Here is a 27,050-nt window from a genome sequence, read left to right as displayed (position 1 = left end):
GTACTCCATATGGGGAGTAAGCGTTGTTAATGGTGACGTCATTGGTGCCTTCATTATGACGTCATAATTCGACAACTACAACGCTTAGTCCGATCAGTTTGATCAGAGTCACCCGTAAAACGGGGTGAATAGGGACAGCCATAAAAATCCTATTTATTCCTATTTAACCCATATATGGGGTTAATAGGGACTATAAGTTGCTTTTTAAAAAAACAAGACAACACTTTCAACCCAAATATCAACAAATCAGTATAGTTATCAATTTTCAGCGAAAAAAGTTTCCAAACTTTTTTTCAGTTTGTGTCCCTATTCACTTTGCTGTCCCTATTCACCCCCATTTTACGGTACTTATTGTAATATTACATTCCTAGACATAATTGTAGTTTACAACTGGAACGGCACTTGGTAGAGCGCATGCCTCCAGCAGTCACGTTCTTGTCACGTACCCAACCTCTCCACCAAATTTCGTCCGAATCCATCCACAACTTTTTGAGCTATCCTGTTCAAAATCAGACAGACAGCGGTGAAAACATAACCTCCATACACCTTCCGTGGTGAAGGTAAATATAAGGGGGCGCAGTGTTGAGTGGCAGTAACTTATGATCGATGGGACACCACACGGACAACAATGGTCAGTAGTGGCACGAGATCAGAAGTATCAGAAATGTCAGAATTTGTACCACTGTCAGAAAGAGTTTGAATAAACATATTGTACCTGCTGTGCAAAGTATTTTTTACTCTCTCTTCCTGTTATAATTGGTGTGTGGAGGATAAACCGGTGCCAGCAGACTTCAGCAGAGAACATATATTCCCTTTCAACAACTACTCGTACATCACCAAAAGGTACAACGATGTGCACGGCCTTATTGGGCCTGGCAGTGAGGCAAATCATTGTATACATCCAGTATCAGTGTTGTTGTAGTTCGTTTGCAAATTAGGAGATACAAGAAAACCGAGACAGGAATGAGCCAATTGTTCCATCATAGTGTGGAATATCCACAACTAATTAGTTTACTATATAAATTTCGTTTTCCTCTAAGTACTTAAAACCCCCATTGATAACATTCGTTTAATCCAAATTAACATTCATACATTTTTTTTATAATCGACTTCCTTATCCCATTGAATTATTAGCAAGCACTTCAAACAGGGAACTGTGCACAATGACCTAATCATTTTGAGAAATACTTTGGGACACTTAATGTCCCAAAGCAGACTTATGCAGATGAGAGAATAATCAATTTAATCATCTTCTTTTCTTTTTTTTAACAAGATCGAGGCTCGTGTAAGAGCTAAAATCAATCACAAAAAACAAACTGACACATAAAACATACAATAATGGGAGCGGGAGAAAAGATGGGGAGAGAGAGGGAAGCACACAAGTACAACAGCAGAGAACAGGGACATCGGAAGATCTGTGGGAGGGAGAGGGCTTGGGGGATTATGATGATGATGTGGACTTCCTGCCACTTCCCATCAAAATGAGGTTCATAATTTGTTAATTCGGATTATATTCATGATCCCTGCACCCACTAAGGAATGGGGTCAGGGTTCATTGAAGAGTAATATTACCTTTCACATAGCTACAAAGGCTTGGGCACTATAGAAGGATTGTTATTTTAAATTGAAAAAAAAAAATTCACATTCTTTTTCAATCTTTTTTTTTTGGCCTGGAACACTCTCCGCCACTCACCGATGAACCTCTGAAAGTTTGACGAAGATCCAATTGACCATCTCTGAGAAAATGGTGACAGAGACAGACAGACAACGCGTCTCTCTTCTAGTATAGTTTAGTGTGCTCTGAGAAGCAGCCATTACCAGTATTGCAACAGGACAGCAATTTTATCGTCGGATTCAACTCTACATGGGAAAAATCCAAGACCAGACGGCTCAGAGGGGAATCGGCTTCCAAATTAGTTACCTTTCCCTCCTTAACTCTTAGATGCAGGCGTCAAAAATCCTACATAAATGCTGCCATTGGGCCTCGGAGGCCCAACACGGATGTATTCGTGGAATGAAAAAAAAAAAAAATTTATAGATTTTTTTTCTTTCATATCATTTTTCAATCCAGGTCGATGCTCATGGATGTGTATTTGCTCAGGGAATGTGAATAATTGATCCTATTAGTTGGAAGAATCCCGTACAAGTAATGAATCTTTTTTTTTTTTGCAAAAAAAAAATTTTGTTCTTTGTTTTTCAACTTTTTTTCTCTAAAAAGTTGAGGCTCATGGAGGAGTATTTGCTCAAAAAATATGATTCACTAATCCTTTTATTTATAATGTATATGTCCACAACTGTCAAAAATCCTACACCTATGCAGCCATTGGGCCTCAGAGGCCCCACGAATGTATTAGTGTAATGTTTTTTAATTTTCATATTTTTGTCACTGAATCATTTGTAACCAAGTTATAGGAGCATATAATGAGGCTCATATCAAGAAAATAATGATATAACATAGTAGTACAACAACATTTATGCGGGGCCTCGGAGGCCCCAGGCCTGCATTCGTGTCGGATTTTCAGGTTATAAGTGAAGAATGAAGATTTTCCCACGAGCGTGAATGAATTTTTTTTTAAGGTCACTTAATTTTGTGTAACAACATGAAAGTCGGTGAAAATGAGGCTCATTCCAAAAAAAAATTGTACAGCATAGTTTTTGCAACAAAAAAAACTTGTGGGCCTCCAAGGCCCAATCACTGCATCCAAGCGTTAAGTCCTGCAGCCACAGATCTTACATTGAGTTCTCCAGTTAAAGGCAGAACCAGGCTAAACTCTGCTGAGCTTCAGAGATCGGATTGAATTGGTCACATTTCAACCAATAAGATTGTCTATTGTATTTTCCAAGCACACCCCGGAGTAAACATCTTTGCAAGTGAAAGCTTGATTATGACTTTGAGCTAATGTGCGTGCAAAATCCGATAAGGTAACAATTTACGAGTCAGAAAATGAGATGACAGAGTGAACACAATCATACACTAACATAGCAAATGGACATCGGTTCTTACATACAGCTGATAATACCATAAAAGAGGGCACCATCAACTGAGAAAGAAAGAGAGGACACAGAGGAGGATGGAGGGAGAGAGAGAGAGGGAAGGGAGGTAGAGAGGAAGAGGAGGGAGAGAGAGGGACGGGAGGTAGAGAGGAAGAGGAGGGGGAGAGAGGGAATCTGAGGGTTTGGAACAGCATGACCAGATGTCTTGTTCCTAAAATGGCAGATGCTCTTAACTGTCCAATGGGTCCCAAGTGTTTGGCAATATGGCCTTATGTGCAAGGTGTGCGTTGATAGAATTGTGACAGCAAGTTGACATGCTTGTTAGGTGAATACCTACAAAGCAAACTTCAGGTGAGGCAACCTAGGCAGTCAGAGAGCCCAAAGTAAGATTAAAGTACCTGAGATAAATCCTTTCCACTTTAATCTCCCAGCAAGCACCGGAGCGAAGAGAAGCCAAGGTTCTGACAGCATCAATACACCGGGAATGATCACAGGGCAAATGCACCAGCAGGACTATTGCAAATATTCTGTCGAAGTCTTTCATGGATAACCATCGTTAGGCATCACCTGCCAGATCATCTTGAAGATCAATCCCTTGCGGATGATGTTGACGTGGCAGGTTGTTCAAGACAGTATACACGGTCATCTGGACGTTTTTACATTTGGATAAAATTAGCAAATAATTTCATTGGAAAAAGCCAAATCCATTTTTTTCCCAGGGTTGAGGGAAGGCTCGAAATACGTCCAAAAATTTGCTATCCAGGTATCTATTACTTAAATGGTTTCATCTCAACAGGGGAGGCTGGCAAACTGTGATTCCAGTATTGCATCGATGGTGGTGCAAAACACCCGAGCATGAATCATCAAATGGGCTGTCACATCCTTTTGAATTCATCGAGAGACTGATTGGGTCCTTGAGATATAGCAGAGAGGTATGCAGACTTGCCTTCGAGCTGTGTTTGAGCTGTCTGGTTTGAATCCAGACACACCGATAAACATCATGAACGAATTAGAAAAAGTCCTGTTCTGACTGACTGCCCTTAAGGCAAAGGCAAACCACCCAGCATAACCCTTGCCAAGAAACTGCTTCGGCAGCACGGACGCTCTGAAAAGAGTTTGGTGATTTAATGACTGTCCTGTTTTGCTTGCTCATCTATAACAGTTTTGTTGACTTGTTTTTGTATTTCTAGAAGCTGGCACCGCCCAGCAGGTTGAAATTTTCCTGGCGGTGGTTTCAGGATGTGTTGGAGATTGAAAAGTTATGGAATTTTTGCCCTCCTGGTGTTACCTTTTGCCTCCGGGCTTGCGGCAGCACTTCCTGACCTCACATCCCAATAACACATGATAGCAGCCTTTGGTTGCCTAAAGAACATCAAAGAACAACGTGTAGTACCTTAATGCCTTGCCCAGATTGTGAAGTACCTACACCCACGATTTGGGATCTCTAGGTGATACGGTTCAGCCGCAAATGAATAACATACAAACGCACTAACACACAAACAAACACACAAACAAACAAACATACAAACAAACAAACAGACAAAAAACCACAAAAACAAACAAACAAACACACAAACAGGTATAGATACATTCAAAGTACACCACCCCATGCCAAATAAATAAATAAATAACATAATAGCATATCAAAAAACAAAAACACCATTTTGTCAAAGCACGTCCTCACTATTGTGCCCAAATTTCAGCTTCCGAGCTCAAAGTATGGCTGAGATATCACCCGGGCAAACAAACAAATGAAAAATCACTCATGGAATGAAACTTGGCAAAACGAAACAAAGTGGAATGGCACTCAGTAGAGCATCCTTTTGACCTCAAAAATAATTAGTGGTTGAATTCAGTGACCTGATATGCAAATCGTCTTCAAACTTTAAGTTAATCGGATGAAAATTGAAAATTTTAGAAATTTGGCCTATGTTGAACTTTTGGCCTATGTTTACCTCAAAAATAATTGGTGGTTGGTTTTAGTAAGCTGACATGAAAGTCCTTTTCAAATTTCAAGTCAAACGGATGAAAATTGAGGATTTTAGAGATTTGAAAAAAGTAGTTGACCTTTCGTCTATGTTGACCTTTTCACCTTTTGACCTCAAAAATATATAGGTTTTTGTCGGACCACAAACTCTACCATTTGGTGAAGTTTCATGAAGCTCGATTTAAAATTGTGACCTGTAGGCAAGTATAAGTGAGGGGACAGACAAACAAACACACACAAACATACACAAACACAAACACACACACACACACACACACACACATGCACAAACAAACACACACACAAAAAACAAACACACACACAAAAAACAAACACACACACACACACAAACACACACACACACACACACACACAAACAAACACACACACACACACACACAAACACACACAAACAAACACACACACACACACACACACACAAACAAACACACAAACAAACACACACACGAACAAACACACACACAAATACACACAGAAACAAACACACAAACAAACACAAACACACAAACAAGCACACACTTAAATATACACACAAACAAAAACACACACACACACACAAACAAACACATAAACAAATACACACAAACAAACACACACACGAACACACACACAAATACACACACAGAAAAACACACACAAACAAACAAACACACACACAAATACACAAACAAACACACACACTAACACACACACACACACACACAAATACACACAGAAACAAACACACAAACAAACACATACACACACAAACAAGCACACACATAAATATACACACAAACAAACACACACACACATAAATACACACAAACAAACACACACACAAACAAACAAACACACACACACACAAAACACACACACAAACAAACACACACACACACACACACAACACACACACAAATACACACACAAAAAAACACACACACAAACAAACACACACACATACACAAACAAACACACACACACACACACACACACACACAAATACACACAGAAACAAACACAAACAAACACACACACAAACAAGCACACATAAATATACACACAAACAAACACACACACACACACACACACACATAAATACACACAAACAAACACACACACACACACAAACAAACACACACACAAATACACACACAAACACACACAATCAAACACACACACACACATACAAACAAACACACACACAAACCAGAGTGAGCAACATACTTGTCCAAATGTATTTTTTTGCGAGGTAACAAGAAAAAAAAAGCAAGCAAATAACACAAATGGAGTGAAAATTGAGTACTCCCTTTTGGTGCACGTTATCGCTGGGCCCCCTTCGGTACCCAGCGATGACGTCATGCAGCACCTGGAGATGAAATATGAAAAGATCGGTGTACAACAAACACTCAAACAAACACACAAACAATTGAAATTATTTATGATATAGATTGCAGATAAATGCCTGAATGAATACAATCAATGAAAATCGTACAACTTCCTTGCAACCAAAAATTTCCAAAGTTCATCAAAGGTAATTCATATAAAAGATTTGCCTCCATCACACCCAAGACAATATGGAACAATTGATTGTCACTCACAAATAAATAGCTCATAAAACATCGAATTGTTTGTAGAAAAGTTTATTTATGAGCAATTATGATAAATATGAATAAAACATGATTGAGTGATTGATTGATATTACCTACATTTGAGCACCTGTATGCACACCTCACTCAATATGCAGGTAAAATGTTGAGATCACACCATCAGCACATTTATAGAAACCTGGAAAAACGGAAGAGTTGGAATGAAATAACTAATCTTAATTTGGTATTGTTACCATTCTCGTCTGAGTGAGCACTTCCTTAATGATTCCGGATCACAGGTCCAAACCCCATAAATTGTTCAAACCCCATATATTGTCCAAACCCCATATATTGTCCAAACCCCATATATTGTCCAAACCCCATATATTGTCCAAACCCAATATATTGTCCAAACCACATATATTGTCCAAACCCCATATATTGTTCAAATCCCATGTATTGTTCAAACCCCATGTATTGTCCAAACCCCATATATTGTCCAAACCCCATACATTGTCCAAACCCCATATATTGTCCAAACCCCATATATTGTCCAAACCCCATATATTGTCCAAACCCCATATATTGTCCAAACCCCATATATTGTCCAAACCCCATATATTGTTCAAACCCCATATATTGTTCAAACCCTATATATTGTCCAAACCCCATATATTGTCCAAACCCCATATATTGTTCAAACCCCATATATTGTCCAAACCCCATATATTGTTCAAACCCCATATATTGTTCAAACCCCATATATTGTTCAAACCCCATATATTGTTCAAACCCCATATATTGTTCAAACCCCATATATTGTCCAAACCCCATATATTGTCCAACCCCCATATATTGTCCAAACCCCATATATTGTCCAAACCCCATATATTGTTCAAACCCCATATATTGTTCAAACCCTATATATTGTCCAAACCCCATATATTGTCCAAACCCCATATATTGTCCAAACCCCATATATTGTCCAAACCCCATATATTGTCCAAACCCCATATATTGTCCAAACCCCATATATTGTCCAAACCCCATATATTGTCCAAACCCCATATATTGTCCAAACCCCATATATTGTCCAAACCCCATATATTGTCCAAACCCCATATATTGTTCAAACCACATATATTGTTCAAACCCCATATATTGTTCAAACCCCATATATTGTTCAAACCCCATATATTGTGCCGCTCCAAAGTCCATCATCTGCTACAATATCCTCATCCTACATTTGATACAAGTTGATGTTCCTCAGGAGGTACCCACACATCTCCATAGGGAAAAAAATAAATCAAAACACTCGATTAATTTCTCATAATCTGAAGCACAAGTCAAGGTAATGGCCACAGGTGCAATCGCAGGGAAAGGAATAAAAGTAAAGCGATTACATTTTGACGCAAAAATTCCGAGAGCGCATCATCATGGTCACATGATCTGCATTGGCCAAGTAAATAATGGTACTACGACTGCACGGTTGATTTGAAGATTTGAAATTAATTTTTACTGGCAACGGTACCAGCCCTACGGGCGGGGCTTAAATTGGGAGGCCCAAATGAAAAGGTAAAATATCAGAAATTGAAGACTTTTTTTATTTTTAACGATTTATATAAAGATCCGTTAAATCATATCACACGCAAATCATCAAAATCTAAACAGTATTTGTGGAATTTCAAAAAGAGCCACATCACTGTTCATATCGGTAAATATTATTCAATCGTGTTTGGAAAATTGGAAAATTGGAAAAATTGGGGAAAAAATTGGAAAAACAATATAGCCTATTTTACTCCAGGGGGTCCCAGGATTACCCACCCAAAATATCTTTGCGATCGGTTCAGCAGTTTTTACGGTACCTTCGAACAGACAGACAGACAGACAGATGGACGGACATTTGGTGAATTATAGTAAGATTACAAGTATTTATTTATTTATTTATCACAACAAGATTTCACTCTGTACTGGGACCCTCAGAGTCTTAACGGGAGAAGCGTTTGGAATGGCTTGACAGAGCCATATAGTGTCTCAATGTAATTGCTTTCCACAAGGAATTGTTCATTCTGCCTGGACAGCATTGGGTGCTGGGAGCATCAATCAGGATGGGCTGTTAGCTAAAGATGCCGTCCGGGGCAGCCCACGAGGCCGGGTGAGGCTAAGTGAAATTCTCTAGCATGGGCAACTGCGGGCAAACCCAAGGGCCCAGGAGATCACATATTTAATCGATCACCATTGTGGGAAGTGTTGGGGGTGGGAGAGAGAAGACCATTAACGATAGGATCGAGTTTGGTGCCCAAGGCTCCGGTGTTTGCTGGATGGCATAAGGATGGCATGCAACAGGGATTAGCCCAACTTGGGTCGATGTCGAGAGCCACAGGATGAAGCAGGAAGAGGACGCAACAAGGAAGAGGCTCCAGCAATTAAATTGAAGAGTGCTCGCTCTTGCGGCCTTGTTCATAGTGAAGGTTATGCCAATTGCATTGCATGCCCTACTTTAACACCAGCTATCGATAATGCCTGAACAATTACATCCTTCGCGAAGGCGAAAGAGAGGTGTTCACAGCAAGACGCACACCTGTCCAAATGAATCCTATTTTGCCTACCGATCTGAATTCATACGTCATGTCCCTGGGCATCTCACATATTGAATGTTTTCATTTTCCAATCACACTTTGCACTGATGCAAGTCAAATGACACTTGTTATTCCAACAACTCACAGATAGTTCAGACCATTCAACTTTTGGGTTAGAAGTGTATTTAAAGTTTTTTTGTGAAAATTTGGTGGCATTGCGGTTAAAGCTTCCGCTTTGAATCTAGGAGATCATTCTGAATCCAGGTCATTCTGAATCCAGGAGGTCATTCTGAATCCAGGAGGTCATTCTGAATCCAGGAGGTCATTCTGAATCCAGGAGGTCATTCTGAATCTAGGAGGTCATTCTGAATCCAGGAGGTCATTCTGAATCCGGGGGGTCATTCTGAATCCAGGAGGTCATTCTGAATCTAGGAGGTCATTCTGAATCCAGGTCATTCTGAATCCAGGAGGTCATTCTGAATCCAGGAGGTCATTCTGAATCCGGGGGGTCATTCTGAATCCAGGAGGTCATTCTGAATCTAGGAGGTCATTCTGAATCCAGGTCATTCTGAATCCAGGAGGTCATTCTGAATCCAGGAGGTCATTCTGAATCTAGGAGGTCATTCTGAATCCAGGAGGTCATTCTGAATCCGGGAGGTCATTCTGAATCCGGGAGGTCATTCTGAATCCAGGAGGTCATTCTGAATCCGGGATGTCATTCTGAATCCAGGAAGTCATTCTTCATCCAGGAGGTCATTCTGAATCCACGAGGTCATTCTGAATCCAGGATGTCATTCTGCATCCAGGAGGTCATTCTGAATCCAGGAGGTCATTCTGAATCCAGGATGTCATTCTGAATCCAGGAGGTAATTCTGAATCCAGGAGGTCATTCTGCATCCAGGAGGTCATTCTGAATCCAGGAGGTCATTCTGCATCCAGGATATCATTCTGAATCCAGGAGGTCATTCTGCATCCAGGAGGTCATTCTGAATCCGGGATGTCATTCTGAATCCAGGAAGTCATTCTGAATCCAGGAGGTCATTTGAATCCAGGATGTCATTCTGCATCCAGGAGGTCATTCTGAATCCAGGAGGTCCTTCTGAATCCAGGATGTCATTCTGAATCCAGGAGGTAATTCTGAATCCAGGAGGTCATTCTGCATCCAGGAGTTCATTCTGAATCCAGGAGGTCATTCTGAATCTACGAGGTCATTCTGAATCCAGGAGGTCATTCTGAATCCGGGGGGTCATTCTGAATCTACGAGGTCATTCTGAATCCAGGAGGTCATTCTGAATCCGGGAGGTCATTCTGAATCCGGGAGGTCATTCTGAATCCAGGAGGTCATTCTGAATCCGGGATGTCATTCTGAATCCAGGAAGTCATTCTTCATCCAGGAGGTCATTCTGAATCCACGAGGTCATTCTGAATCCAAGATGTCATTCTGAATCCAGGAGGTCATTCTGAATCCAGGATGTCATTCTGAATCCAGGAGGTAATTCTGAATCCAGGAGGTCATTCTGCATCCAGGAGGTCATTCTGCATCCAGGATATCCTTCTGAATACAGGAGGTCATTCTGAATCCAGGAGGTCATTCTGCATCCAGGATATCCTTCTGAATGCAGTAGGTTATTCTGAATCCAGGAGGTCATTCTAAATCCAGGAGGTCATTCTGAATCCAGGAGGTCATTCTGAATCCAGGAGGTCATTCTGCATCCAGGATATCATTCTGAATCCAGGAGGTCATTCTGCATCGAGGAGGTCATTCTGCATCCAGGATATCATTCTGCATCCAGGAGGTCATTCTGAATCCAGGAGGTCATTCTGCATCCAGGAGGTCATTCTGCATCCAGGATATCATTCTGAATGCAGTAGGTTATTCTGAATCCAGGAGGTCATTCTGAATCCAGGAGGTCATTCTGAATCCAGGAGGTCATTCTGCATCCAGGAGGTCATTCTGAATCCAGGAGGTCATTCTGACTCCAGGAGGTCATTCTGCATCCAGGAGGTCATTCTGAATCCAGGAGGTCATTCTGAATCCAGCAGGTCATTCTGAATCCAGGAGGTCATTCTGAATCCAGGAGGTCATTCTGAATCCAGGAGGTCATTCTGTATACAGGAGGTCATTCTGAATCCAGGTCATTCTGAATCCAGGATGTCATTCTGAATCCAGGAGGTCATTCTGAATCCAGGAGGTCATTCTGAATCCAGGAGGTCATTCTGAATCCAGCAGGTCATTCTGTATCCAGGAGGTCATTCTGAGTGCAGGAGGTCATTCTGAATGCAGGAGATTCTGACCCCGGCCAAGTCATACCAAAGATTTTTTGAATGGGATGTTCTGCTTATTGACTTAATGCTGAGCATTTATCGGATAGAGTAAGGACAAAACGTGTGAGTTGGAATCCCATTGGGTGGGGAGAGGGGGTTGAGTACTTATTTGCCCTGATAATGGATATCTCCAGAAAATTGACGTCACAAGACACATACGCTGAACAGTGTTACTTCAATTTTACTTCAATCGTTTTTTAAAAATCCCAAATTTAAGTGGTATTGAAGTAGTCCAGAAGCAGTCCCGGATACCACCCTTATACACCACCCCACTGAACCTTTATTGAAATTGAACTCTTGAAAAACTGGAGGTTCTTGCAATTATTATGAAGGTGATTTGTGTTCTACAGTGTTTGAGTATTTAATTCAATTTAAATAAAACTAGGGCATGCCCGTACTATATATATATCTAAAATTATATCCCCCCCCCCTCTATTTACATGAAATGGTTTGGTCCATTCGCAAAGCCAAAGCGAACGGCTTGCGAGTACGGTGACAATCCCCCCCCTCTATTTACATGAAATGGTTTGGTCCAAAGCGAACGGCTTGCGAGTACGGTGACAATCCCCCCCCTCTATTTACATGAAATGGTTTGGTCCAAAGCGAACGGCTTGCGGAGTTTGGTAAATAAATCGCCATAGCTCGGTAACTACTTCTCCGATTAATATGAAACCTTGAAAAGGCACATCCTCGGGTCCCCAGCAATATACCTGGCAAGTTTCAAGTATATCGGACCCGTGGTTGTCGAGAAACAGCGGTCACAGACATACACACAGACATACACACAGACACACAGACATACACACAGACACACACACAGAGATTACTGGAATTATAGATAGATAACGATTGTAAAAATCCTATAAATAAAATAATTCCTGAATTTACCGCCATTTTCCGCAGTCTATTACACCACAATATCCAACACATTACATTAGTTATAGGTGCCTGTTGTTCGTGTCCATTATGGCGTCCTCAAAAACAGTACATTTCCTGTTTGGAATGATTTAAAATTTTGTTTGACAGACAGAGTAAAAATATTAGCTCACTCCTCTCTGCGCATGTGCGATCAGGACGAATTCTGAGCCAATGTCTGGTAAAACAATGGATTTGTCTTCCTATTCACATTCTGATTTGTGTTCAAAATATAACATTCAATTTAAATACGTTGTTTCTCGATTATAAACGGACGGACAGATGGACATGTATCAATATTGCTTAACCTCGCTTTCCGCTTCGCGTACGCGGGGTAAAAAATATTATTCTTCCTCTTTCATATGCAGCACGTGGCTGTGGGTAGCTGCAGTGCCCCTTGCAGGTGAGAGCAGGTATTTGTAATTTGTTCAGGGTGCAGGAGATAGCTCGCCTACTCGTGAAGTACACAGTGGGATACTTGACATCCACCAACTGATGCCAGCAGACGGGACTTCAGACAAAACTAGCACGGCACTCAGTAGAGAGCATACCTCCGCCAGGTGAACAGTTTACGTTTTGTATCCCAGAGTAGACCAGAAAATCACAATACAGAATCACATTTCATCAAAATCATCCGTCCACAACTTTTTGAGTATCCTTCTTTGTATTGTTTTTGGCCCCATCTTCCAAAGGTGAAGAATCACTTTAAAACTTCTACTAGCCGGATCCAAATCCAGATCTTCACCAAAATCGAATCGAATCTTCCTTGTCAGACACCCAACCGGTCCACCATGTTTCGTCCAAATCCGTCCCTAACTTTTTGAGATATCCTGCTATATGTTGGTTCAGCCCTTTCACTCAATGGTGAAGAATCACGAAAAAATTAAATAACTCTCATATCTGAATACATATTCAGATCTTCACCAAAATCGAATCGAATCTTCCTTGTCACACACACACAACCTGTCCACAAAGTTTCGTCCAATTCCGTCCATAACCTTTTGAGATACCCTGCTATGTATATAGTTTTTGGCCCTATCTCCCAATGATGGAAAATCACTTTAAAAATTCTACTAGCCGGATCCGAATTCGGATCTTCACCAAAATCTAATCATTTCGTCCTCGAAATGCGCTAAGCTACATCTCTGCCATACGCTACATCGCTACATCATACGCCACATCTCTGCCAAAGTGATATCTGCTCGGAATGCGCATTCCTTCAGCTGATATGGATCTCAGGCAAAAATGGTAGACAGGCCAACTTGGGAAATGCAGATGTAACCAAGTTGGACAGATTCTACCTGATGCATTTTCTTCGTGTTAGACAAAATGGAGAGGAATGCATAAAATTCAAGGGGTGTTTGGTAGTCCAAGTCCTGCACAAAATGCTCATTGTGCAAAGATATTTCAAAAGCGACATTTAATTGTGGTGAGAAAAATGTGTTTTTCATAATAATTTCACGAGCGAATATTAATAATACCCTATTATTAGTGATAATAAATAGAAAAAATACATACAGGCCTGCTATCAAAAATATGTTTAATAACCCGACGAGTTGCAAAACCTTATAAGGCAGTTGGTTCACCAAATGGGCAACTTTCCGGGGGAGTGACCGTGTTACCCGACGCTCACGAAGCGAAGAACAGGGTTAAGCAATCGGGTGAGTACGTGCGTACATACGAGTCTGCATTTTAAAAAGTCCTTCATTGGTCCGATTGCCATGAAAGTTTCACCTTAGTATGTCTATCCATATAAAATTTTTAGTGATATTTATGATGTCATAGGTCACGTGGTACGGGCGCCATCATGAAAACCCAAAAAACTTTGGACCTCTATATCTCTAAAACTGCTTCATGGAAAAAAATTGAATCACGGATCATTGTAAAGAACTTCTTGTAAAAAAAAACAACAACTCTGCAAGCAGAATAAGTGTTCTTAATGATGACGTCATTAGCGACTTCATTATGACGTCATAATTCGACAAGGACAACGCTTAGTCTGATAAGTTTGAAATTTCTTGAGCATAATATACCCAACTAGAACGGGCACTCGGTAGAGCGCATACCTTCGCCGCAGCTACTGTTCTGTACTTGGCATGGGAGTGTAGGGAACAGAACAACAAAAATACGATTTTGACCTTTTCGTGACCTTGACCTTGACCTTTGACCCGATTGCTCCCAAAATCTAATCAAATGTGTCCCGTATAATAACCAATCATCCCACCAAATTTCATGCAATTCGGTTGAATACTTTTTGAGTTATGCGAATAACACACACACACACAGACATACAAATAAATACACAGCGATCAAAACATAACCTTCCGCTTTTGCAAAGGTAAACAATTATATTGGAGAATGCGAAGTTATGACGTCATCGGTCACATGGTCTGGCAGACATATTGGAAAAAAATCCTTAAAAAAAACAGGACGACTTGCACGGGGTACGTATTCTATGAATTGGCTATCATCGAGTTAATTTAAAGCATTTATCCAATGGCAACATTGACTGAATTAATACTTACATAAATATATATAGGTACGTGTTGTTATTATATCGATATAATACATACAAAGATAAGCAATTACATTGATACATATCTGTGGGTTAAGAATCCAGAGATGGGAAAGGTTCACAACTGCCGACAGTGATGTGACAGTGATGTGACAGTGATGGTTGCGAAATATGAACGAAGTAAATGACGAGGTCTAATTGTGCTTTTTGAAAACCTCCTTTTTACACTTACATGAGCAAAGATGCCTTTATTTTGAAAGAAGAATAAAATACTTTCTTATATTGATGAAATATTCCAGTTTGGTAATCATGACAACAAATGAATGAAAAAACATCAATATAACTTGTTGATTGCTATGAAAACAGCTAATGAACTGATGATGATGATGATGATGATGATGATGATGATGATGATGCTGATGATGATGAGAATGATGACGCTGATGTTCATCATCCATTGTGCCAAGTGCTGATCATTTGTTGCTGCAAGCAGCACTAACTGTAGCTGTCACATAACCGCCCTGCAATGACCTTCCCTTCCCCCCTTTTCCCAATCTGCTCTTCCAAGCTGTTTCCCATGTAATCCTGCTCTCAGCACACTTCCAACTGCCAAGACTTTATTTCATCATTTATTTTCATTTTCATTCTTCCACACGAATTTGGTTTTTGCCTCAGTTGTCCACCCATTGTCACTGTATGGATGTATGTATGTGTTTGTCTGTATGTAATACAAGGAACTTAAATGCAGGAGGGTGCTATAACATCCCTCAAGCCTGCATATATGTATATATTCTTATACCACCAGAAAAATGGAATACTAATCAGAAGAAGGATGAAATGGGATGCATTTATGCAACTTTCATCAACGATATTTCAGACTCCAATTTTCCTTAATACTGAACTCTTCCACCTTGATATTAAAATGTGTACAGTAATTGTTTACTAGGGACTATTACTATAATTATAAGCTATAATTATAAGCTACTAGCAACGGTACCCGCCCCATGGGCGGGGCTTCTATTGGGAAGCCCAAATGAAAAGGCAAAATATCAGAAATTTAAGGCTTTATTTTTATTTTAACCGATTTATATAAACATCCGTTGAATCATATCACACGCAAATCATCAAAATCTAAACAGTATTTGTAGAATTTCAATAAAAGCCGCATCACTGTTCACTGTTCACTTTCACGAGCCTCGATCTTGTATACGAAAAAAAAAAAAAAAAAAAAAATATCGGTAAATATTATTCCATCGTGTTTGGAAAAACTGGAAAATTGCAAAAATTGGAAATTAGAAAAATTGGAAAATTGGGAAAAAATTGTAAAAACAATATAGCCTATTTTACTCCAGGGGGTCCCAGGATTACCCACCCAAAATTTTGTTGCGATCGGTTCAGCCGTTTTTGCGGTACCTGGGAACAGACGGACAGACAGATATTTGGTGAATTATAGTAAGATACTATAATTATAATTATAAGCCACTTACAGACAATTTTTTCAAAGCATCAGATATAATCTAAATCTAATGCTGAATCAGAAGATGGTTGACCGACTCCTTGTCATATTTTAAAAGTTTCTCCATATTCAAGATGTCTGACTTGCAATGGTCCTCTTCCTCTTCTCTTTCCCACCCCCTTGCAACCCAGCCCCCACCGCACACCCCTCAAACACACACTCTCTCTCTCTCTCAAACTTAAATCCCAAACTCCCAAACCTACTCCTCTATCATTGAGTGCTCAGATAAAACACTTCTTCAGTTGTCAAACAGTAGCGGGTCCTCAAGGAACACGAAAACAAATCGGTGCCAAGAGCTGGTTGTGGAGATTGATGGCAGCTAAATCCAGGTCTCGGCATGTTCACAAAAGGCCGTAGGCAACAAACCGACGGTTTGAGCATTTGCCTCCGAGGCCTCATATCTAAACAGAACTGTGTGTACTCATGTGGACAATGACAATGAACGATGACACTGACAATGAACGATGATGAATGATGGATGAAAACATTAACACAAAGAAGCACGTGGACTCCAGTCGAGTGGAGTCGTCACATGTGTCAACAAGCAATAAATAGATCTCGATTCCGAAAAACAAACAATTGCTGAGAGATGTTGTACACCATGACAGAAGGTTACAGTTTGGTTTTTGAAAAAAAAAAAAATTGTCCTCTTTTCTTTAACCTTAATGTCTCTTTAAAAAAAACAGGTTTCTACCTGTATCTACCTGCACTATTTAAAATATTGTATTCCAAAGATTCTGAAAGATTTGATCCTTTTACTTGTCAATTAAAAAAAAAAAATCGTTGCAGACAACTGGACAAAATATCTTATCAAATTGATTACAATAAGCAAGTGTCCCATTGGATACTACACGAGAGCAGACGTTGCATCATGATTTCAATAACCTGAATTTTCTTTTTAATTTTTTTTCTCGAGAATAATAAACATAAAGTACGTAATGTACTGTAGTGATATTAAATAACTACTTTATTACCTCCGCCACCAACAAAGGTGTACGGAAGTTGTGTTTTCACCAATGTCTGTCTGTCTGTTATATAGCATGATCAGCTAGTTTCAATGTGATATGACAATGCCTTTGTGATATGAGCACCAACACATTTTTGGCAGACGGACGGACAGACGGACGGACAGACACCAACGTGAATTTTAAGGGTTTTCTGAATAAAACTCAAGAATGCGGAAACAGATGTTGCTGAAATTTGGAACATATTACCTCGATGTAGAAAGCATTTGCTTCTGAAATTTGCAGCCGATTTCGTCCAGTATAAGCTGAGAAACGTATTGTTACGTTTGTGGGGGTAGGGATACTTTAGTACAGGTAGATTTGTACAGGTAGGTTCTCCGAATGTCTTGTAAAAACCTTGATGTAATAAGTACTTGTGTAGACTGTGTGTTCGGATTAAGCTTGTATATTTGTCCCCATCGTGAGGGGGCAGGGGATGTTAACTAGCTTAGGGAATAAGGGTAAATTATCCCTTGTACGCCGTTCCCTCTGTGATTATCCCTTTGTCTCTTATGACACCGCATTAGACACTAGTTAGAATCGCGCATTTAATGACACTAATTAATAATAAAACCACCGGAAGCCAGGCATGAACAATACCGCTGGCGCCGCAAGAACAGGCAGGCCGAAGGCCATGCCCCAGAGAGCCGTGATTGATCGGGGCATTGAGTGATAGAGAGGATTGAAAAGATGAGACTGGCCGATTGGTGAAGAGGACAGATGATGTCAGAGCGGCGTGGAAAAAATACTAGCGTGGCAGACATTTTCTCTCTTGGGTCCGGACTTTGGTGAAGACGGTTGTGCGCTGACGATTCTCCCCCTTTCTTTACGTTCTGGACCTCGGTGCAGGTGACAGTGTGCCGAGACCTTGCTGGGGATTGTGAGGAGGCCGAGTTGCGAACCAAGAGCTGGGAACGAGGAGCTGCGCAATGACTCCTGTTGGCTTCGCGCTCGACGAGGCCAGGAGTGAGAGGACGCTCGGTGAGGCCTAGCAGCGTGCAAACGAGTGGACTGCGGAGTGTGGCCTTCTTCCTGCCAGGTACGGAGCCGGTTCCGGACTGCGCGCTCATGGCCGATGATTCTTGACAAGACCCCCTCTCTCCCACACAACAGTGATCAGAGCTAAGTGCACGAAATAACCCACATATTTATTTTCATTTATCTTTCCCTGTGTCCGTGTTTTCAAGTCTGTCTGTGGGGACGTCCCAATTTAGGACATTATTTATTTTCGCGCGTTTTATTTTGTATTACCGGCATTCCGTTTAATAAAGCCAGCATTTTTGTACATTTTAAATCCGGTTCGTTTGAGTTTATTTATTGCAGGTTTGAGGACTGCCGGTGGGATCCGTGCAGGTAAGCGCTCTTCAGCATGCTCCTCATCCTCCTCGCCCTCCCCTCCTCGCGTGTTTTAACTCCACCACATTTGATGAGTGCCTTGGGGTAACAGCTTGTTCGGCTATCCGTTCCTTGGAAAGATTTTAATCGCCAGGAACGCGATAGTATTTTCAGTCCCCATGTAAAAGCTGCATACAGAGAAACGATCCCTTATACAGTATAAAGCGAGGGGCACTTCGTCCCTCCCTTGATTTCTCAAAACGTTGTGCATGAGTTATGACAAAACTAGTTGGATGTGTTGGTTAGATATATATGATTGTTGCCAACAGCATGTTACAGTGAGGCCACAATCATGGCCAAGAGCACTCATTTTTTTTTGTTAACCCCAAAAAAATTCAAACTTTTATTTAAAGTTATCAAAAAGATTTTTTTGCGTAAAACCCTCGCTGGAATTCACTGACAAACCTCTGAAAAGTTTGACCAATATCTGTTTGGCCACGTCTGCGAAAAACGGAATTTACAACTTTTATTGTGGTTTCTTGTAATTCTCATTAATGTAAATGTTGTTGATGACTTAAGCAGTTTCTTATTATTTACTGTACAAAAATCCACCAACTGTTTACTGCATGTTTTCTTTGTGGTAAGTGGATATTACTACCACATGAAAATATAATATTTATGACAAAATATAAATGTTTTAAATTTACTAATTGCCTCCATTACCGAAAGTAGTTGGAGGTTACGTTTTCACCCCTGTCTGTCCGTTTGTGAGCAGGATATCTCATAAAGTTGTGGAGAGAGTCGGATGACACTTATTGGACTGGTTGGGTGTGTGACAAGGACGAATCTATTCGATTTTGGTGAAGATCCGAATATGGATATGGATACGAGATTTAAAAAAATTTATATGTGATTCTTTACTATTGAGTCATATGGCCAACCAAAGACAATATACTGCATGATATTTCAAAAAGTTGTTGACGACTTATGACAAAAATAGGTAGATGAGTTGATTAGGTGACAATAACAAGCCGATTAGATGTTGATTCAGGTCTGAATCCAGATCTGACCTATAAATGCGATACAAAACGGAAACCGTTCTGTCTGCTGGAGGTACGCGCTCTACCTACTGAGTGTCGTTATAGTTTATTTTATGTACTTTAAGATAACTGTGATATTAATTTAACTTTCTCAGAAATTTGAATTGTTATCTACCTATATTGCACAATTGTGACTTCCCACAAATGTATACTGGGGACTAAAGCACAAAAGGTAAATAACCCAAAACTTTTTCTCAGTACATTGCATTTCCGGGATCTCTGCATCAACAGGTGCTCAGATTGGAATGCTAAACAGGGGACGTTTAAGATGAGTATTCAGCTTCACAAAACCCTTCTCTGTTGTTTCAGATGTTTTTGGACATTTACTCCAAGAGGAAAGGAAAACCACACCACAGGTATGGTGAATCTTCACTTGTGAAGGAACATCTTTGATGATACCCTATTAATCTGAAAATATTCAATGATGTTTGAATTCAATGATCTGAAAACATTCAATGATCTGAAAACAAATCATTGAATCTGAAAACATTTTAAAATGAAATAGGGTATCATTTTGTCCAAAAAACAAATTCAAATGAAAACAAATTCAAATTGAAATAGATGTGAAACATTGAATTGATTGTATTTTCTGAATTTTCTTTTGAATTTTCTTTGAATTTTTGGAATCAAAACTTTGAATTTTCTGATGAAAATTGATCTCATTCAAATGAAGTAGATTTGAAACAAATTCAAATGAAAACAAATTCAAATTGAAATAGATGTGAAAACTTTGAATTGATTGTATTTTCTGAATTTTCTTTTGAATTTTCTTTGAATTTTTGGAATCAAAACTTTGAATTTTCTGATGAAAATTGATCTCATTCAAATGAAGTAAATTTGAAACAAATTCAAATGAAAACAAATTCAAATGAAATAGATCTGAAAACTTTGAATTGATTGTATTTTCTGAATTTTCTTTTGAATTTTCTTTGAATTTTTTGAATCAAAACTTTGAATTTTCTGATGAAAATTGATCTCATTCAAATGAAGTAGATTTGAAACAAATTCAAACGAAAACAAATTCAAATGAAATAGATCTGAAAACAAATTCAAATGATGTGAAAATGTCTGAAAACATTCAATGAAAACATTCAATAAAACATTCAATGATAAGAAAACATTCAATGAAAACATTCAATGAAAACATTAAATGATGATTCAATCCAATGATGCCCTATTAATCTGAAAACATTCAATGAAAACATTCAATGAAACATTCAATGATAAGAAAACATTCAATGAAAACATTCAATGAAAACATTCAATGAAAACATTCAATGAAAACATTCAATGAAAACATTCAATGATGATTCAATCCAATGATGCCCTATTAATCTGAAAACATTCAATGAAAACATTCAATGACGATTCAATCCAATGATGCCCTATTAATCTGAAAACATTCAATGAAAACATTCAATGAAACATTCAATGATAAGAAAACATTCAATGAAACATTCAATGATGATTCAATCCAATGATGCCCTATTAATCTGAAAACATTCAATGAAACATTCAATGATGATTCAATCCAATGATGCCCTATTAATCTGAAAACATTCAATGAAAAATTCAATGAAACATTCAATGATAAGAAAACATTCAATGAAAACATTCAATGAAAACATTCAATGAAAACATTCAATGAAAACATTCAATGATGATTCAATCCAATGATGCCCTATTAATCTGAAAACATTCAATGAAAACATTCAATGATGATTCAATCCAATGATGCCCTATTAATCTGAAAACATTCAATGAAAACATTCAATGAAACATTCAATGATAAGAAAACATTCAATGAAAACATTCAATGAAAACATTCAATGAAAACATTCAATGATGATTCAATCCAATGATGCCCTATTAATCTGAAAACATTCAATGATGATTCAATCCAATGATGCCCTATTAATCTGAAAACATTCAATGAAAACATTCAATGAAAACATTCAATGAAAACATTCAATGAAAACATTCAATGATGATTCAATCCAATGATGCCCTATTAATCTGAAAACATTCAATGAAAACATTCAATGAAAACATTCAATGAAAACATTCAATGATGATTCAATCCAATGATGCCCTATTAATCTGAAAACATTCAATGAAAACATTCAATGAAACATTCAATGATAAGAAAACATTCAATGAAAACATTCAATGAAAACATGCAATGAAAACATTCAATGAAAACATTCAATGAAAACATTCAATGAAAACATTCAATGAAAACATTCAATGATGATTCAATCCAATGATGCCCTATTAATCTGAAAACATTTAATGAAAACATTCAATGAAAACATTCAATGAAAACATTCAATGAAAACATTCAATGAAAACATTCAATGAAAACATTCAATGATGATTCAATCCAATGATGCCCTATTAATCTGAAAACATTGAATGAAAACATTCAATGAAACAGTCAATGATAAGAAAACATTCAATGAAAACATTCAATGAAAACATTCAATGATGATTCAATCCAATGATGCCCTATTAATCTGAAAACATTCAATGATGATTCAATGAAAACATTCAATGAAAACATTCAATGAAAACATTCAATGAAAACATTCAATGATGATTCAATCCAATGATGCCCTATTAATCTGAAAACTTTCAATGAAAACATTCAATGAAAACATTCAATGAAAACATTCAATGATAAGAAAACATTCAATGAAAACATTCAATGAAAACATTCAATGATAAGAAAACATTCAATGAAAACATTCAATGAAAACATTCAATGAAAACATTCAATGATGATTCAATCCAATGATGCCCTATTAATCTGAAAACATTCAATGAAAACATTGAATGAAACATTCAATGATAAGAAAACATTCAATGAAAACATTCAATGAAAACATTCAATGAAAACATTCAATGAAAACATTCAATGAAAACATTCAATGATGATTCAATCCAATGATGCCCTATTAATCTGAAAACATTTAATGAAAACATTCAATGAAAACATTCAATGAAAACATTCAATGAAAACATTCAATGAAAACATTCAATGAAAACATTCAATGATGATTCAATCCAATGATGCCCTATTAATCTGAAAACATTCAATGAAAACATTCAATGAAACATTCAATGATAAGAAAACATTCAATGAAAACATTCAATGAAAACATTCAATGAAAACATTCAATGAAAACATTCAATGAAAACATTCAATGAAAACATTCAATGAAAACATTCAATGATGATTCAATCCAATGATGCCCTATTAATCTGAAAACATTCAATGAAAACATTCAATGAAACATTCAATGATAAGAAAACATTCAATGAAAACATTCAATGAAAACATTCAATGAAAACATTCAATGATGATTCAATCCAATGATGCCCTATTAATCTGAAAACATTCAATGAAAACATTCAATGAAAACATTCAATGATAAGAAAACATTCAATGATAAGAAAACATTCAATGAAAACATTCAATGAAAACATTCAATGAAAACATTCAATGAAAACATTCAATGAAAACATTCAATGATGATTCAATCCAATGATGCCCTATTAATCTGAAAACATTCAATGAAAACATTCAATGATGATTCAATCCAATGATGCCCTATTAATCTGAAAACATTCAATGAAAACATTCAATGAAACATTCAATGATAAGAAAACATTCAATGATACGAAAACATTCAATGAAAACATTCAATGAAAACATTCAATGATGATTCAATCCAATGATGCCCTATTAATCTGAAAACATTCAATGAAAACATTCAATGAAACATTCAATGATAAGAAAACATTCAATGAAAACATTCAATGAAAACATTCAATGAAAACATTCAATGAAAACATTCAATGAAAACATTCAATGAAAACATTCAATGAAAACATTCAATGAAAACATTCAATGACGATTCAATCCAATGATGCCCTATTAATCTGAAAACATTCAATGAAAACATTCAATGAAACATTCAATGATAAGAAAACATTCAATGAAACATTCAATGATGATTCAATCCAATGATGCCCTATTAATCTGAAAACATTCAATGAAACATTCAATGATGATTCAATCCAATGATGCCCTATTAATCTGAAAACATTCAATGAAAAATTCAATGAAACATTCAATGATAAGAAAACATTCAATGAAAACATTCAATGAAAACATTCAATGAAAACATTCAATGAAAACATTCAATGATGATTCAATCCAATGATGCCCTATTAATCTGAAAACATTCAATGAAAACATTCAATGATGATTCAATCCAATGATGCCCTATTAATCTGAAAACATTCAATGAAAACATTCAATGAAACATTCAATGATAAGAAAACATTCAATGAAAACATTCAATGAAAACATTCAATGAAAACATTCAATGATGATTCAATCCAATGATGCCCTATTAATCTGAAAACATTCAATGATGATTCAATCCAATGATGCCCTATTAATCTGAAAACATTCAATGAAAACATTCAATGAAAACATTCAATGAAAACATTCAATGAAAACATTCAATGAAAACATTCAATGAAAACATTCAATGATGATTCAATCCAATGATGCCCTATTAATCTGAAAACATTCAATGAAAACATTCAATGAAAACATTCAATGAAAACATTCAATGATGATTCAATCCAATGATGCCCTATTAATCTGAAAACATTCAATGAAAACATTCAATGAAACATTCAATGATAAGAAAACATTCAATGAAAACATTCAATGAAAACATGCAATGAAAACATTCAATGAAAACATTCAATGAAAACATTCAATGAAAACATTCAATGAAAACATTCAATGATGATTCAATCCAATGATGCCCTATTAATCTGAAAACATTTAATGAAAACATTCAATGAAAACATTCAATGAAAACATTCAATGAAAACATTCAATGAAAACATTCAATGAAAACATTCAATGATGATTCAATCCAATGATGCCCTATTAATCTGAAAACATTCAATGAAAACATTCAATGAAACAGTCAATGATAAGAAAACATTCAATGAAAACATTCAATGAAAACATTCAATGAAAACATTCAATGATGATTCAATCCAATGATGCCCTATTAATCTGAAAACATTCAATGATGATTCAATGAAAACATTCAATGAAAACATTCAATGAAAACATTCAATGAAAACATTCAATGAAAACATTCAATGATAAGAAAACATTCAATGAAAACATTCAATGAAAACATTCAATGATAAGAAAACATTCAATGAAAACATTCAATGAAAACATTCAATGAAAACATTCAATGATGATTCAATCCAATGATGCCCTATTAATCTGAAAACATTCAATGAAAACATTGAATGAAACATTCAATGATAAGAAAACATTCAATGAAAACATTCAATGAAAACATTCAATGAAAACATTCAATGAAAACATTCAATGAAAACATTCAATGAAAACATTCAATGAAAACATTCAATGATGATTCAATCCAATGATGCCCTATTAATCTGAAAACATTTAATGAAAACATTCAATGAAAACATTCAATGAAAACATTCAATGAAAACATTCAATGAAAACATTCAATGAAAACATTCAATGATGATTCAATCCAATGATGCCCTATTAATCTGAAAACATTCAATGAAAACATTCAATGAAACATTCAATGATAAGAAAACATTCAATGAAAACATTCAATGAAAACATTCAATGAAAACATTCAATGAAAACATTCAATGAAAACATTCAATGAAAACATTCAATGAAAACATTCAATGAAAACATTCAATGATGATTCAATCCAATGATGCCCTATTAATCTGAAAACATTCAATGAAAACATTCAATGAAACATTCAATGATAAGAAAACATTCAATGAAAACATTCAATGAAAACATTCAATGAAAACATTCAATGATGATTCAATCCAATGATGCCCTATTAATCTGAAAACATTCAATGAAAACATTCAATGAAACATTCAATGATAAGAAAACATTCAATGAAAACATTCAATGAAAACATTCAATGAAAACATTCAATGAAAACATTCAATGAAAACATTCAATGATGATTCAATCCAATGATGCCCTATTAATCTGAAAACATTCAATGAAAACATTCAATGATGATTCAATCCAATGATGCCCTATTAATCTGAAAACATTCAATGAAAACATTCAATGAAACATTCAATGATAAGAAAACATTCAATGATACGAAAACATTCAATGAAAACATTCAATGAAAACATTCAATGAAAACATTCAATGATGATTCAATCCAATGATGCCCTATTAATCTGAAAACATTCAATGAAAACATTCAATGAAACATTCAATGATAAGAAAACATTCAATGAAAACATTCAATGAAAACATTCAATGAAAACATTCAATGAAAACATTCAATGAAAACATTCAATGAAAACATTCAATGAAAACATTCAATGAAAACATTCAATGATGATTCAATCCAATGATGCCCTATTAATCTGAAAACATTCAATGAAAACATTCAATTAAACATTCAATGAAACATTCAATGATGATTCAATCCAATGATGCCCTATTAATCTGAAAACATTCAATGAAACATTCAATGATAAGAAAACATTCAATGAAAACATTCAATGAAAACATTCAATGAAAACATTCAATGAAAACATTCAATGAAACATTCAATGATAAGAAAACATTCAATGAAAACATTCAATGAAAACATTCAATGAAAACATTCAATGAAAACATTCAATGAAAACATTCAATGAAAACATTCAATGATGATTCAATCCAATGATGCCCCATTAATCTGAAAACATTCAATGAAAACATTCAATGAAACATTCAATGATAAGAAAACATTCAATGAAAACATTCAATGAAAACATTCAATGATGATTCAATCCAATGATGCCCTATTAATCTGAAAACATTCAATGAAAACATTCAATGAAAACATTCAATGAAAATATTCAATGAAAACATTCAATGATGATTCAATCCAATGATGCCCTATTAATCTGAAAACATTCAATGAAAACATTCAATGAAACATTCAATGATGATTCAATCCAATGATGCCCTATTAATCTGAAAACATTCAATGAAACATTCAATGATAAGAAAACATTCAATGAAAACATTCAATGAAAACATTCAATGAAAACATTCAATGATGATTCAAT

At 36.7% G+C, this 27,050-nt stretch overlaps 1 protein-coding gene across 1 annotated transcript in view; it reads right to left on the bottom strand.

Moving 5' to 3' along the window:
- Positions 1-27,050, bottom strand: part of LOC137423810 (disintegrin and metalloproteinase domain-containing protein 12) — a 974,424-nt gene that overhangs the window by 533,290 nt on the left and 414,084 nt on the right. The window lies entirely within an intron of this gene.

Source organism: Myxine glutinosa, chromosome 3 (genome assembly GCF_964187855.1).
Source record: "Myxine glutinosa chromosome 3, kmMyxGlut1.1, whole genome shotgun sequence".
Lineage (NCBI taxonomy): Eukaryota > Metazoa > Chordata > Myxini > Myxiniformes > Myxinidae > Myxine > Myxine glutinosa.
The sequence above is the reverse complement of the archived record's forward strand: the minus strand, read 5'-3'. Positions and strand labels throughout refer to the sequence as shown.